Source organism: Macrobrachium rosenbergii, chromosome 54 (assembly GCF_040412425.1).
Source record: "Macrobrachium rosenbergii isolate ZJJX-2024 chromosome 54, ASM4041242v1, whole genome shotgun sequence".
NCBI lineage: Eukaryota > Metazoa > Arthropoda > Malacostraca > Decapoda > Palaemonidae > Macrobrachium > Macrobrachium rosenbergii.
In genome coordinates, this window is record NC_089794.1 from 22656693 (window position 1) to 22671928 (window position 15236).

General features: G+C 35.7%; 1 pseudogene; it reads left to right on the plus strand.

The window, feature by feature from the left end:
* The first annotated feature begins 6069 nt into the window (after positions 1-6069).
* LOC136834873 (zinc finger protein 83 pseudogene) lies at positions 6070-14566 on the plus strand (annotated as a pseudogene).
* The last annotated feature ends 670 nt before the right edge of the window (positions 14567-15236 follow it).

The window sequence follows — 15236 nt, forward strand, 5'->3', positions numbered from 1 at the left end:
CATTGTTGGAAGCATTTATCATGGCCTGTTCAAAATCAGTAGTGATTGAATCAATATTTGATAGTCGTGTCAATTCTTTGACGCTTCGCAAAAATCTAACGTAAGTTTGTTCTTTTTTATTAGGCAGCAACGCAAAAATCAAAGGTATACAAAACCCATTCTTTGAGCCATGTATAGTATAAAGTTGTTCAAACAGTGTCGGTACAGTTTTGAAAGTACCATCGCAGAACAAATGTTGACACGAAGTTAAAACATCAAGATTTGCGTGTGTGGAAAATATTAATATTCTCTCTTCCTCCATGCCCGAGTCGAAAAGAAGAAAATCGTCATTCTTGAATGTCTTCATATATTCGATTGAAAACACTATATCCATCCTATCACTTGGTGTTGATAGTCCACAATTTTCTTTCGCGCGAACCTTTCTAATCGAACGCTTAATACTGTTTACAGTTGGCAATCCTTGAGCTCCATATTCGCTAAGATTTGAAGCTGCGGTTGAAATTATATAATGAGGGGAGTCACGTGTATGCTTTGCGTCGTCTTTAACTTTTTCCATAAATTTTAGCACTTCTATATCAGCTGGATCAGCTGAATGATTATGTTCTTTAGAAATAGTAACATCTTCGTTTACTGTTATAGCACGACATTTACAGTAACTTGAAAATTTATGGCACTTCCAATATGTTTTATCTTGTATTTTCTTGTCTTTAACAAATAAATGTCCATCCACTAATAACATTGGTTTTCCTTTTTCACTCTTAACGAATTCAGCCATCATAAGGTCTAGGAGTTTTTTTAAGTATTTTAAAAAAATGTTTTTAAAAAAAAAGAATGCAATTGAGTTGTTTATCGTATAACTACTCATTCGAATAATATTCATTTCGAAGAATTGCTTATTCGAATATCTTGTAATTCGATCAGTTGTGAATTCGAACAATTACACATTCTAACAATTGTTTTCTAATAATTGAATTTCGAACAATTGTCTTTCGAATAATTGTTTTTCGAATAATTATTTTTCGAAAAATAGTCCGCACACGGTATTTGATGTTTCCTATTTTATACAATATGGTGTTCATATATCTATAGCGAATAAAACAGTTCATCTTTTATGCAACTAATTTATTCATAATAATAATAATAATAATAATAATAATAATAATAATAATAATAATAATAATAATAATAATATATTAGGGTAGCAGATCCTCTTTCAAGCAAGTCGTGTTAAAGAGAATGGCAGCATCAGTGGAACTGACGCTATAAATACCAGCTAGCTACCCATTCCAACCAGAAGAAGCCCACCCTTCCTTGAGAATGAACCGATGATGCGGTTGGAAACGCTCGAGTCCCAGAAACTCTACGGCGACCACACGCCAATTTTAACTTCGTATGGTATGACAATATTAAAATCAACCTACAAAAACCCATTTCCTTACCTAGGCTATGAACGTCGGCCAGTTGTTAGCAAATATCAGCCCTATGAGAAGAAAATAATAAGAAGAATTGGAAAGACCATATATAAAATCAATTCCACTGATGCTACCTTTCTCTTTAATAATAATAATAATAATAATAATAATAATAATAATAATAATAATAATAATAATAATAATAATGTTCATGTAATTGTTTTCAGGTACTCCAGTCGTTTAGGATATAAATGGCAATTTCCATTACCTTCTATTGATCAATTGAAGCCTAATATTTCAAACTCACTTGATATTAAAGACATTCGCGTTTTTTCCTGCACTTTTACAACAATTTAGGAATTTTTAGGCAATTTCTCAAAAATTTCATGCCAATTTTTAATCAGTTTTTTTTAATTCATGTCAATTTTTAATCATTTTTTTTTTATTCATGTCAATTTTTAGTCACGTCAATTTTCAGTCAGTTTTTCGAAAATTCTTGTCAGGTTTTAGTCAATGTTTCCAATAGTTTTTCGAAAATTCATGTTAATTTTCAGCCAGTTTTTCGAAAATTCGGGTCAACTTTTAGTCAAATTTTCAAAAGTTCAGGTCAATTTTTAGTCAAGTTTGCAAAATTTCATGTCAATCTTTAATAATTTTTTTTAATTCATGTCAATTTGAAATGTTTTTTTTAATTCATGTCAATTTTTCGAACATTCATGTCAATTTTTAGTCAGTTTTTTTAATTCATGTCAATTTTCAGTCAGCTTTTCGAAAATTCTTGTCAGTTTCTAGTCAATTTTTCCAATATTCATGTCAACTTTTCGAAAATTCATGTCAACTTTTCGAAAATTCATGTCAATTTTTAGTCAATTTTGCAGAAATTCATGTCAATTTTTAATCAGTTTTTCGAAAATTCATGAATATTTTTAGTCAGTTTTTATCATTCATGTCAATTTTTTCGAAAATTCATGTAAATTTTTAGTCAATTTTTTGAAAATTCATGTCAATTTTTAGTCAAATTTTCAAATGTGCATGTCAATTTTTAGTCAATTTTGCAGAAATTCATGTCAATTTTTAATTAGTTTTTCGAAAATTCATGAAAATTTTTAGTCAGTTTTTTATCATTCATGTCAACTTATCGAACGTTCATGTTAATTTTTAGTCAATTTTTTTTAAATTCACGTCAGTTTTTAGTCAAATCAATTTTCAGTCAGTTTTTCGAACATTTTCAAAAGTTCATGTCAATTCTTAGTCAATTTTGCAAAAATTCATGTCAATTTTTAATCAGTATTTCGAAAATTCATGTCAATTTTTAGTCAGTTTTTTTTTATTCATGTCAATTTTTCGAACATTCATTACAAGGTTTAATCAATTTTTCGAAAATTCATGTAAATTTTCAGTTAATTTTTTTTAAAATTCATGTTAATTTTTAGTAAATTTGTTGCAAATTCATGCCAATTTTTAGTTAAATTTTCAAAAATTCATGTCAATTTTTAGTCAATTTTGCAAAAATTCATGTCAATTTTTAATCAGTTTTTCGAAAATTCATGTCAGTTTTTAGTCAGCTTCTTTTAATTCATGACAATTTTTTGAACATTTATGTCAATTTTTAGTCAATTTTTCGAAAAAACATGTCGATTTTTAGTTAGTTTTTCGAAAATTCATGTTAATTTTTAATCAAAATTTCAAAAATTCATGTAAATTTTTGGTAAGTTTTTTAAAAATTCGTGTAAATTTTCAGTCAGTTTTTTAAAATTTTATGTCAATTTTTTTAACATTCATGTCAATTTTTATTCAGTTTTTTTTAAATTCATGTCAAGTTTTCGAACATTCATTTCAATGTTTAGTCAAATTTTCGAAAATTCACGTCAATTTTTCGAAAATTCATGTAAATTTTTAGTAATTTTTTTTTTTTTACAACAAAATATACCTTAGTCTACGCCATCTCCCTTGTAGTGGTGCCGGCAGAATTGCCACTATGAGTCTATGGATGCCAAAAGTCTACGCATAATGGATGCCAGAGGTTTGTGGATGCCAAAGGCCTGAGTCTAAGGATGCAAAAAGTCTATTAGTCTATGGATGCAAAAGTCTATGAATCTGTGGATGCCAGAAGTCTATGAATCTATGGATGCTAAAAATCCATGAATCTATGTAAGCCAAACGTCTATGAATCTGATGCCAAAAGTCTTTGAGTCTATGGATGCCAATAGTCTGTGAGTCCAAAGATGTCAACAGTCTAATGAGTCTATGGATGCCAACAACAGTCTATGAGTCCAAAGATGCGAAATGTCTATGAGTCCATGGATGCCAACAGTCTATGAGTCTATGGATACCAACAGTCTATGAATCTATGGGTGCCAACAGTCTATGAGTCTATGTATACCAAAAGTCTATGAGTCTATAGATACGAAAAGTCTGAATCTAAGGAAAAAAAAAAAAAAAGGACCCACCTCTTTTAGAGAGACTTTTCAAAATTTGAAACTTTCCGCTCAGTGAACGATTTCACCACCATAACTTTATTCATCACCATAAAAAAAAAGTTAGTGGCCGCCTTACCTCATTCAAAATAACCGACGTTAAAAATCTTCTTCTGAATCTCCGTAGGAAGCCAAGACCCAAAAACTCTGTCTATGTAACCAGAGCTTATAGATGAAGGAGTCTTCAGAAACTCTATGCTTGTGTCACGAGAGAGTCACGCCGCCAAAGTGGAAGTTAATCTGAGGGTCAGAAAATCGCCGATCGGGCATTATTCGAAGCAGGTGCTCGCCACAGCTGTTATAAGTTTCACTGCTTGTTATCAACCAGCTGCTCTTGACACCTGTCGGACTTTGGGTGTTTCAGTGCATTCGCATCATCGTGGTGTAGATTAGCTCTGTTTGAAGAGCGACCTGCCTAATGCTATTTGTAATTGTTCCTCGGAGTAACGGCTTTCGTTATTTTCTGTAATTTGAGGCTCATTCTGTTTTGTAGTTTGGGTAATTCTCTTTTGTGGCTTCTCAATTTTTAATCTCTTCATATATATATATATATATATATATATATATATATATATATATATATATATATATATATAGTTGCTTATTTTGTACATGAATTATCTCTGTATCATCCTATTCGTCTGAACGTTTCGTAACTTACAAGACGAAGAAGGAGCCGAGTTGCTCCCGGAAGCTTTCGTAAACCGCCATTTTCGTTTATCAGAATAAATAAACCAACACTTGAATATTCTTCTCCGCCTGTCGACTCGATAAAATCATCTGTTATTAAAAGATAAACGTCCTGAAAGGCTAGACACGAACACAACCCACACTCACACACACACACACACAGAATAAATAAACCAACACTTGAATATTCTTCTCCGCCTGTCGACTCGATAAAATCATCTGTTATTAAAAGATAAACGTCCTGAAAGGCTAGACACGAACACAACCCACACACACACAGAATAAATAAACCAACACTTGAATATTCTTCTCCGCCTGTCGACTCGATAAAATCATCTGTTATTAAAAGATAAACGTCCTGAAAGGCTAGACACGAACACAACCCACACTCACACACACACACACACACACACACACGGGAAGTCTGGGTTAAGACAGACTTTATTCTGGTCGTTTGGTTGAGGTTAAGCTGATTGGCTATATGCCAGCACAGGCTTCTTGCTTTTATTAGTAGAGGATCAACTAAGAGCCTCTTGACAGGCAGGGCTGAACCAAAAAAAGAAAATAAGCATTGTAACAATATGTAGTCAACACAGTATAGAAATAACATAAATGAGAATATATATATATATATATATATATATATATATATATATATATATATATATATATATATATATATATATATATATATATATATATATATATAGAGAGAGAGAGAGAGAGAGAGAGAGAGAGAGAGAGAGAGAGAGAGAGAAGAACGGTCTTCGTAAACAAAGACACACTCAGATCAGTGAACTCCTAAACATAAAGACTAATTTAAAATGAAAATTTATGTAAATGAAGCAAAATTAAATAACAAGTTGAAATAACGAGAGTAATTTATTATGAGGAAATATATAAAGAATAAAAAGCGTAAAAACTAGGAAATCCATCGTTAGATTGTAAGAATTCCGCACCTAACTCCATAAAGATTACCTTAAAATAAAAAAAAGATATACCAGTGAATGAAACATTACATAACGAGTGGAATAACAAATGTCTTTTATTAAGAAGGCATGATAGACTTAAAGTAAAAATAAGATAAAGATAAAGAAATAACTAGAAAATCTATTGTAAGTTGTACAAGTTCCGCACTTTAACTGTAGTTACGAGCAACTATGATTTGTTGTATAAAAAGAAGCATGAAACAAAAAGATAAATAGTAACTGTAATAATGCAATAAGAATTGATAATAAATTGAAAGTAAAGCAAAAATCATAAACAAACGAGAAAATCCCTCGTAAACTGTAACAACAGTTCCTCACCCAACTGTCGTGCCAGGTGAGAGAAGCGTGAAATAACCTGTAAAATAACAAATGTCATCAATGAAGAAGGGATACATTAATTAATAATGGATAACAAACCTAAACTAAAGGAAAAAATAACCAAAAAAGAAAAAAAAACTCCAAATATCCGTCGTAATTTGTAATAGTTCCTCACCTGACTGAGGTGCGCGGAACTGTGATTTGTTGACAGTTGACGATACCTGTCAACCCAGGAACCGATCGCCAGTTGTCACCTATATTTGTTTTCTCTCTAAGGTATAAAGACCTCCCGTTAGTTCTGCAAGCAGTAATTAAGTATATTTTACAAGTTTATATGAATGATATCGTCTTCCCTACCTTAGACTGATAGTTTTAAATGCAAATGGGGTAAGGCACCTTGGATGAGGTTAGGTTAAGGTTAGTGGCAGGAAGACAGGAACGTTAGTTTAAAAGTGCCGATTAGACAGATTGAAGGCGGTCGTGATAGCATTATAAATTACGTTCCAAATGTTTTAATAAAGGTTATTAGGTTACAGACTAGCCTGCCCCGCTGTAGGAAAAACATAGGGTAGGCTACAGATGGGTCAGATGGTCAGGCTACCTGTTAACTATAATAGGCATTTAAGAGGAAGTATGATGACCTAACCAGATCGAGTTCGGGACGATTAGGCCATATTATTTTCGGGCTTGAGCTGTTGGGCCGTCGCAACGTTGGGCGATGTGAAGTTTAGGCCGTAAGACGTGGCGGAAGCTCCGTCCGGACACCGTGTTTAGTACCAGCCCCTCGGGGATCAAAGTATTATATACACCCATTTCAGCCGTTTTCCGGTCTGGATGTTACGGCCTAAACGACCAGGACCCACCAAACCTACCTTTACTTAACCTAACCTAAGATGCCATTCCCCTTATTTAGCTAGGGGGGGACCACCCCCAGTAAGTCACTAGCCCCTTCTCCTGCATACTTCTTCAGTCTTGTTAAAGATTACTTTTAACTATTAATTCATTAAGAATGTATAGAAGGCTGTGGGATGAAATTTTTATAGTACACAATAATTTTTTCAAGAGAAATATTTTCTCCATTGGTTCCACGAGTGTTTCAAGTGATTTTGGTTTTCAGGCTATTTATTTCTCAAACCACTTGCTTCTGTGGTTAGCTATTCCCCATAATGTCCCCAAACCCCCCCTACAAAATAAGCTTGCCCAATGGTTTTCCCAGAAAAATGTAATCTACAAAAAATATTAAAATACACCAATACACCAGAAAGCTGTTTTCAACAATGTAACCCACTTTTCACTATCTTTACGTACCTGGTAATTCACAAAAAGCTCCGTGCTGTGCCGTTCTCTGTATCAGCCCCTCAGGGATAAATGCAAAAAGTTAAAGATCAGATGGTAAATTTCACAAATTATCTCACCTACACTGCATCATGTACACCCTTTACTATATTGTTCAGTCAAAAACTTTATTAATAAATGGTATCTCCGTGCAGAGTTCTTCTGTAGGGTTACCAACCTGCCCTCTGGCTGAGCTGGAATAAATCCTGATTGGGGGATGCAATTCTGTTAAGGCTAGGGTCTCCCTGAGCACCATAAGCCCAAGTCATACCCCAAGTTGGTGATATACAAGAGTGCATCCTGTTGATGTAGATTTTCAAAAATTTTTAATATCACTTATTCGTATTCGTAGCTTGCAAAGATTCTTAATGTTTTTGAAAATGTGTGCAGTTACTAATAAATGGAGAATTTGCATTGTGTACAGTGTAATAACAAAATTTAACCCAGTTCAGTTTTGTTAATGGTAATTCATGACACAAGTACTCATAGGACTTGTAACCTAAAGTGAATGCCATCTCATGAATTAAAGAGAAGAGGCTTTTGGGCACTTAAGTTAAACCAATTACTTTTTAATGGGGACAAATGACTATTACATTAATTTGTTTTTCTTTTTTATTTTATTTTAGTAATCTTTCCAAGTTACAGCCAAGATCTCTGTACTAGAGGTACTTGAGGTTGCTAAATATTTTTAAGGTTACTGGCTCACAGTACCAACTTTTCTGATCCTCACCATACAAGGATTTGGGATAGTCTTAGCTTAAGTAAAATTAGAGTTTATATATTGTAGCATTTCATAGCTCCACTTGCCAAAGGAACTCATAACCATTCTAAGTCACTGTCATTTGGTCGATGAAGTCTTTCAAGGAAAAGATTGTAGGGTTGACTGTGTGTAGTTTTTATATCAGTAGGATGTGACTCAATGTAAACTCAGTAATATTTATAATAAGTCTGTTTCTTTTACAGATTTGTATTGAGTGGCAAGTAAGAGGTCCTTGATTAATGCTGAAGTCTGAGGTTTATACAGCCATTGAGATTCAACAGTACCTTATGGATCTAATGAGAGATTTTATGCATCGTATACCATGATGACTACTGTGAAGGTGTTTTGTCTGGTAAGTATGTTGAAATTAATCATTCGTGCTTGGGAACTTCCAGCCAGGTATTCCATTCTGAGGTTAGATGAAAACGTCCTTCTGCCTTTCATTGCAGACTTCTCTTGAAGACCTAGGCTACTTCCTGTAAGCTACTGGTTGCACCACTTTCTGTGAAATACCTGTAGGTGTATCTTTGGGAAACCATAGCTCCTTTCATGGGCAGTAATTTTGTTGAATTGAGAGACGTAATCAACAAATCACAAAATATGGAAGAATGCAGCCTATCACAGTGATTCTTCTTATTTCATAAACCGTATTTCATTTCATGAGGAGAGTAGTATGTCGGACGCTAATGCCTCCACTTTGGGGGAGGAATTAGATGTGATGTAATTTTACTCAGAACGGCCACAGGAACGGACTTGAATCACGTGAGGTGCACTGATGGCACTCACTCTAAAGGTTAATGGAGTTGCACTAGAACCCGGCGCTGCTGTCTCCCCTACCTTCCCGATCCCCTACCTACCTACCCCCCACCCAGGGTGGACAAACAGGTTTGCAGGAGGAGGGTGGATGTCTCCCCTACCCTTCCGCTCCCCTATCTATCCCGACCCCACCCCAGGTGGACAAACCAGTTCGCAGGGGGTGGGTGGCTGTCACGTCTCCCCTACTGTCACCCAGGGGAGGTCAAACAAGATCCACTTGGATTTTAGTATTATAGATTATTCAGTAGATGGAGCAAGCCCACAGGGGCCATTGACGTGAAATTCAAGCTTCCAAAGAATATGGTGTTCATTAGGATATTTAAGATTTAAACATTACTCAATAAATACAACACTGTTGTGTTAATGGAAGTGGCCTGCTCCATCCACCTTCAGTAGGTAGACACCTTAGTAGAGGCTGCACGCAAATGAGCGCGCCAGGCTAGATGTTGAAAGTGTGGCAAGTGCCACACAACATTCATTAACGCTTTCGTATGTAAGCAGAAAATTAAGTATAGCACTAAACACCTAAGAGTTAGTAAAGCAAAAAATATAAAATGTCTATTTATGAGACAAAAACTGCAACCTTTGCACTGAATAGCTTTTCGTACATTTATTGAAAACTTCTAGATTAAACAGATGTGCTTAAATTATACTATTCCCTAATTGTCTGTTGCATTTTCATATTTCAGAGTTTCTCCCAAAAGAAAGTCATCATGGTCAAACATCAAGAGGATGTGAGTTACTGAAGGTTCTACATGTTTGAAATCCTTTTTGTTATAATAGTGCAAATAGGTTTTAGCTGTTTAATTTAAAGTTATCATAGGCTGCTAAACTGACTTAAAACAGTGAAATATCAAAATGAAATTCAGATCTTAATGTAACATTCACAGCATCAGCAATGAAGTAATGTTGAAATTACAGAATACTCCATGTAAGATCCCATTTCCTTTCCAATGTATAAATTCAAGGGGTTGGTCCTTACTCAGTGTTATGGACAAGAGTTCACTGACAGAATCTTTCATAATATTAAATCAAGTACAGTCGTTTAGTAGGTCATCTTGCATGCCATCATTTCCTCAGTTAGTAAATTGTAACAGCTTAAGTGTTGCCACAAGATATTTGTGTGAGTGGCTCTTTCGGAAAAACAACACGGTATAGTGAACTTCTAATTGGCAGTCTTTGGTAAAGATTATAAAGTCAGTAGGAAGCGAATACACCTGGTTTGTGTTGCAGCTATATTCTCCTACCTATAAAAACTATAATATTCCAAGATATCAATTGTCAAGATTAGGATGACAAAAATGGATTCAGAACTCACCTTAGGGTTTCATTTCAAAAGTGAACCTGAAGAGACTATATCAGTTTCCCTTATTGACCATAGGGATGAGGATTTGGTTGACTGTAGTTCTGAAATTGACAATCCATTAGCTTCATCTCCATTCAGTTTTCAAGAGAATTTGGTGGACTGTGGTGCTGAAATTGAAGATTCATTATCAGTCTCCTCAGTCAACCATGAAGAAGACGATTTGGTCAACTGTAGTTCTGAAGTTGACAATCCATTGTCAGCATCTCCAGTCAACTGTGAAGAGGATTTGGTTGGCTGTGGCACTGAAATTGAAGATTCGTTATCAGTCTCCCCAGTCAATCCTGAAGGAACGGATTTGGTGGACTGTGGTGCTGCCGCTGAAGATCCATTATCGGTCTCTCCATTCTGCCATGAGGAAAAGGACTTGCTTGGCTGTAGTGAGGGCACTAAAGATATCTCTCTGCCATCGGATTCAGTTGTGATATTTAAGGCAGAGCCAGAAATGTATGGGAGTAGTGGAGAGCCAGAAATGTATAAGAGTAGTGAAGGGCCTCAGATTGACGAGAGCAGTGAAAGTGAAGTGAAGTATTCAGTCATAATGGATTCATCAGACAGCGACACTGTTGGAAATCGGTTCATGAGCAGTGAGTGCGAAAAATTCCCTCATCAGGAAGGTGGTCTCAGAACTGACATTAATGGTCACACTCAAAAGAAGCCATTTGTGTGTTCGAGTTGTGGGAAACGGTATGCTAAGAAATCGAACCTTAAAATTCACATGCTGAGTCACACTGGGGAAAAACCATTTACCTGCAATGAGTGCGGGATAGCCTTCTCTGAGAAGAATAGACTCACAAAGCACTTGAGGGTTCACACTGAGGAAAAGCCGTTCAAGTGCAAAATCTGTGGGAAGGCCTTTTCTCGGAAAAGTTACATGAGGCTTCACACGAAGAGGCACGTCGGCGAGAAGTTCAGTTGTGGAGAGTGCGGGAAGGAATTTACTCAGAAAACATACCTGAAGTATCACATGAGGGTTCACACTGGAGAGAAGCCATACAAATGTGGGGAATGTGGGGAAGCATTTTCTCTGAGGACTAGTTTCATTAGCCATATGTACGGTCACACTGATGAAAAGCCATACGCGTGCAGTGTCTGTGGGAAAGCGTACACCAAGAAGTGTAGTCTCGTAAGTCATATGAACATTCACACGGGCGAAAAGCCGTACAACTGTAGTGAATGTGGGAAAGCATTTGCTCAGAAATTTAGTCTCATGTGTCATGTGAAAATTCACAGTGGAGAAAAGCCATTCAAATGCAGTGAGTGTGGGAGATCGTATTTATACAGAGATCATCTCAGAAAGCACATGAAGATTCACACTGGAGAAGGCAAATTCTTCGAGTGCAGTGTATGTGGGAAGAAATTTCAGCAGCCAAACAGTCTAAGAAGACACATGACTTGTCATACTGGAGAGAAGCCGTTTATCTGTACCATCTGTGGGAAAGGGTATTCCGAAAAAAGCACCCTCACGAAGCACTTGAGAATCCACACGGGAGAAAAGCCCTTCAACTGCAGTGAATGTGGCAAAGCTTTCTCACAGAAAGGTCACCTTGCAGTTCACATGAAGAGTCATACGGGTGAGAAGCCTTTCAAATGCGGCGAGTGTGGGAAATCGTATTCTCACAGAAGTAATTACATAAGTCATATGATCAAGCACAGGGGCGAGGAGCTATTCAGATGTGACGTATGTGGGAAAGCATTTTTCCCAAGAAGTAAACTGCTGAGGCACATGAAGACTCACACTGGGGAGAAGCCGTACAAATGCGGTGACTGTGGGAAAGCGTACGCTGGCAAAGCGGACTTCCTAAAACACATGAGTAGTCATACGGGAGAGTAATCACTTCCTGCAGTGATCATGGGGAAGCATGTTCTCAGAGAAGTCGTAGGCTTGCAGGAGAGTGACTACTCTTGTGCGGTGATTATGGGAAGGCAAGTTCTCAGAAAAATAGCAGTCATACAGGAGAGTAACTACTTTCGTGCAGTGGGTATGAGGAAGCGTGTTCTCAGAGAAGTAGTAGTCATACAAGAAGGTGACTACAGTACTTCCATGAAGTAATTATGAGGAAGCATGTTATCAGAGAAGTAGTAGGCATGCAGGAGAGTAACTACTTCTGTGCAGTGATTATGAGGAAGCATGTTCTTTGAAAAGTGCACTTACAAGTAAGAATATAATTCACGTGGTAGAATCCTTACACTTTCTTGTGACAAAGAAAGAGGATTTTCGTTGATAAATTTGACTGGAGAGACTGTCATGCATTGCAGCCATGGAGGAAACTGTTCTCTGTGAAATAAGTTGGATGATGCTGGTGACATCAATCAGGAAAGAAGGAACTCCAAAAGTACTGTATCTTCTTAAGGCATACCTCTCAGATAACTTGGTAGTTCTTGCAAGTCATAGAGTTCGCTCAGAGGAGTATTTTTTCAAGAGTATCAGATAAAGCGCTGAAGCTGATAATATTTTTTTAAATGGTGAGTGTATTGCTTCAAGGCCAAACCCTGGGAGTTACTTATATTTGTTGAAAATGGATAGTGTCATAAAAAATTGTTTTGCTCCATTTCCAAGTCAAACTGATGTCTCATTGTTTATGTACTTTGGCAAAATTCAATAGTTTTAAAAGTATATCCGTGGCAAAAAGCTCATGAAAACTCACAGTAAGCCCACTTGCAGGTATAAATACAAAATACTTCTACCTTTGGCATCGTAATTGCCTTTTGTAAATGATAGAAAGAGTTACCGAAAAGTTAAGGAATAAATAAACTTTGGACAGCTGTTATACAATTTTCCTGCTGTTATGAAGGAACTCATCCAGGTGATTGAAAAGTTGCAATGTAAATTCAACAGCATCCAAACAACCACTCTAATATTATTATTATCATCAATATTATTATTATATTACAAGTCAAGCCACAACCTTATTTGTAAAAGCAGAATGTCACACACTCAAAGGTTCTTAACTCACATTCCTAACTTTATTTTTAATTATTTTCTTATTTCCATTTTCCTGACTTCATATTTATTTTTGTAAACATAACCAGAAGTGTATGAATGATTGTTGTGCTCTATGGGTGAAATGAGCTTGTTATTAAAATGTTTATCTTTTATATCATGTCACCTCACCATTTTGTTTATGTAGCACCGATTGACCTAAAGGCCCAAGTTCAAGAAAAATATGTTTGAAAAGTTAGATTTGTAGATTATGACGTGAGACTCCTATCGGCCCTTTCGTTCAAAAAGGCTTTAGCACCAAGTTTAATCTTGTGAAGTTCCAGTGATTCAGCTGCATGATTGGGGAAAACATCTCATGGTTTGGTCACAAAACATTTAGAAAATTGTGTGACACTGAATTTCCCATGAGGAAAGGCAACACTTAGAGTCAATTGCAAATCTGGTACTATATGGTGAATGGTATAGTCTGGGAAGGTCTGAATACAGAGGATGATCAGAATTATGAAAAATGCTGCTATATAGCATGCACATTGCACTATGGTATAAGAGATTAATGCCAAGACCATGGATAAGAAATATAATAGAACTCAAGTTTTTGTCCATCAGTTTTAAGATATAAGTCAGCTGCTGAAGACTAAACAAGGGAACCGTGTTCAAGGCACGGCAGGATAAAATAATGAAAACATATTTTAGGGACAGACAGGCCCCAGTAAACCTTGAAAGACTTGCTCACTGAGGTTAAAGAAAAGATAGGTTGGATGTGTTTTAGCAAAAGTGAGTTAACAATCAAGAATGTCACCTAGAATTTAAATGTTTTGCCTATACTGTTAATCTTACCAACGGTGGCCAATCTGTTGATCTCCTAGATTTTGGATGATCCTGTGTTCTCTTGACCAAATTTGACACGGCAGTACAGTAATTCTAATCTGATGGTTCAGATGCCTTCCCATCTAAGTTATTTTGCTCTAGTTGAGAAATTTATGCAACTGCCTTCCATGAAGGTTCCCACATCTCTCACTTCCCAGCACACAGTAAGATGTTAAACTTGAGTGCAAAGCTTAGAATTATAAAGGGCGTGAAGAATGTGTCGTCCTACAGCCTTGAAAGGTATCTCTTGCATTTTGGAAGCTCAAGATCTTTTGTGAATTCCTTGTCAGTCTCACCTATGAAGAGTAATGTAGCAGACACTAGCAAGGAGATGGTTTGTATCCACGTAACATGAAATTAACTTGAAAATGTTTCTGCATTGGTCAAGTGACAGGGACCAAACGAAAAATAGCTGTTTTTTTTTTTTTTTAATAAGACTCAGATCTTTAGTACAGGCTCAAATATCCTGAACGCTGTCAGTGTTGTTTTGGAGCTTTGAAGTGTTTGCCTATGTACTTTTTGAAATTGGTTCATTTTATACTACAGGGTCTTGGATCAGTTGTAATTTAGAGTCTTTAGTAAATTTTTTGTAACATTGTTTCTTTTATTTACCTCATGTTTATCTAAGTTTAAGATTTTTTGCTTTGTCCACAGTGATTTTCTCATTTTTAAAATTCCAAGTACTGCTCAGTCAGCAAGTTTCAAAGATTTAGATTAAGATGAGCAGATATTTGGTACTGACTATATTTATTGTATTTCATGCAGGAAAAGCAATATATTAAGGAATAAGATTTTTTGCTTTGTCCACAGTGATTTTCTCATTTTAAAATTCCAAATACTGCTCAGTCAGCAAGTTTCAAAGATTTAGATTAAGATGAGCAGATATTTGGTACTGACTATATTTATTGTATTTCATGCAGGAAAAGCAATATATTAAGGAATAATTACTGTAGAGTGATAAAATCAACTAAAGAACATAAGCTACTGGCAATGGAATAGCATGTCCATCACTGTTCATTTATACTAATCAGCTCAAAATTTAATATTAGGACGGTTTTTTTTATTAATTTGTTGTTTTATTATTAGCATTCGTAGTAGAATGAAGGCATATGATGTTATTCGATGGAATGTGTCGGATATTGCGATAATGTTAACAAAACGATAATTTTGAAGCGTAGGTACGATAACTTGACCCCTCAAAATTCTGGCGACCATAGTAATATCATTTAAATTTTAATGTATGTTTGCCTTATTCTTCACAATAA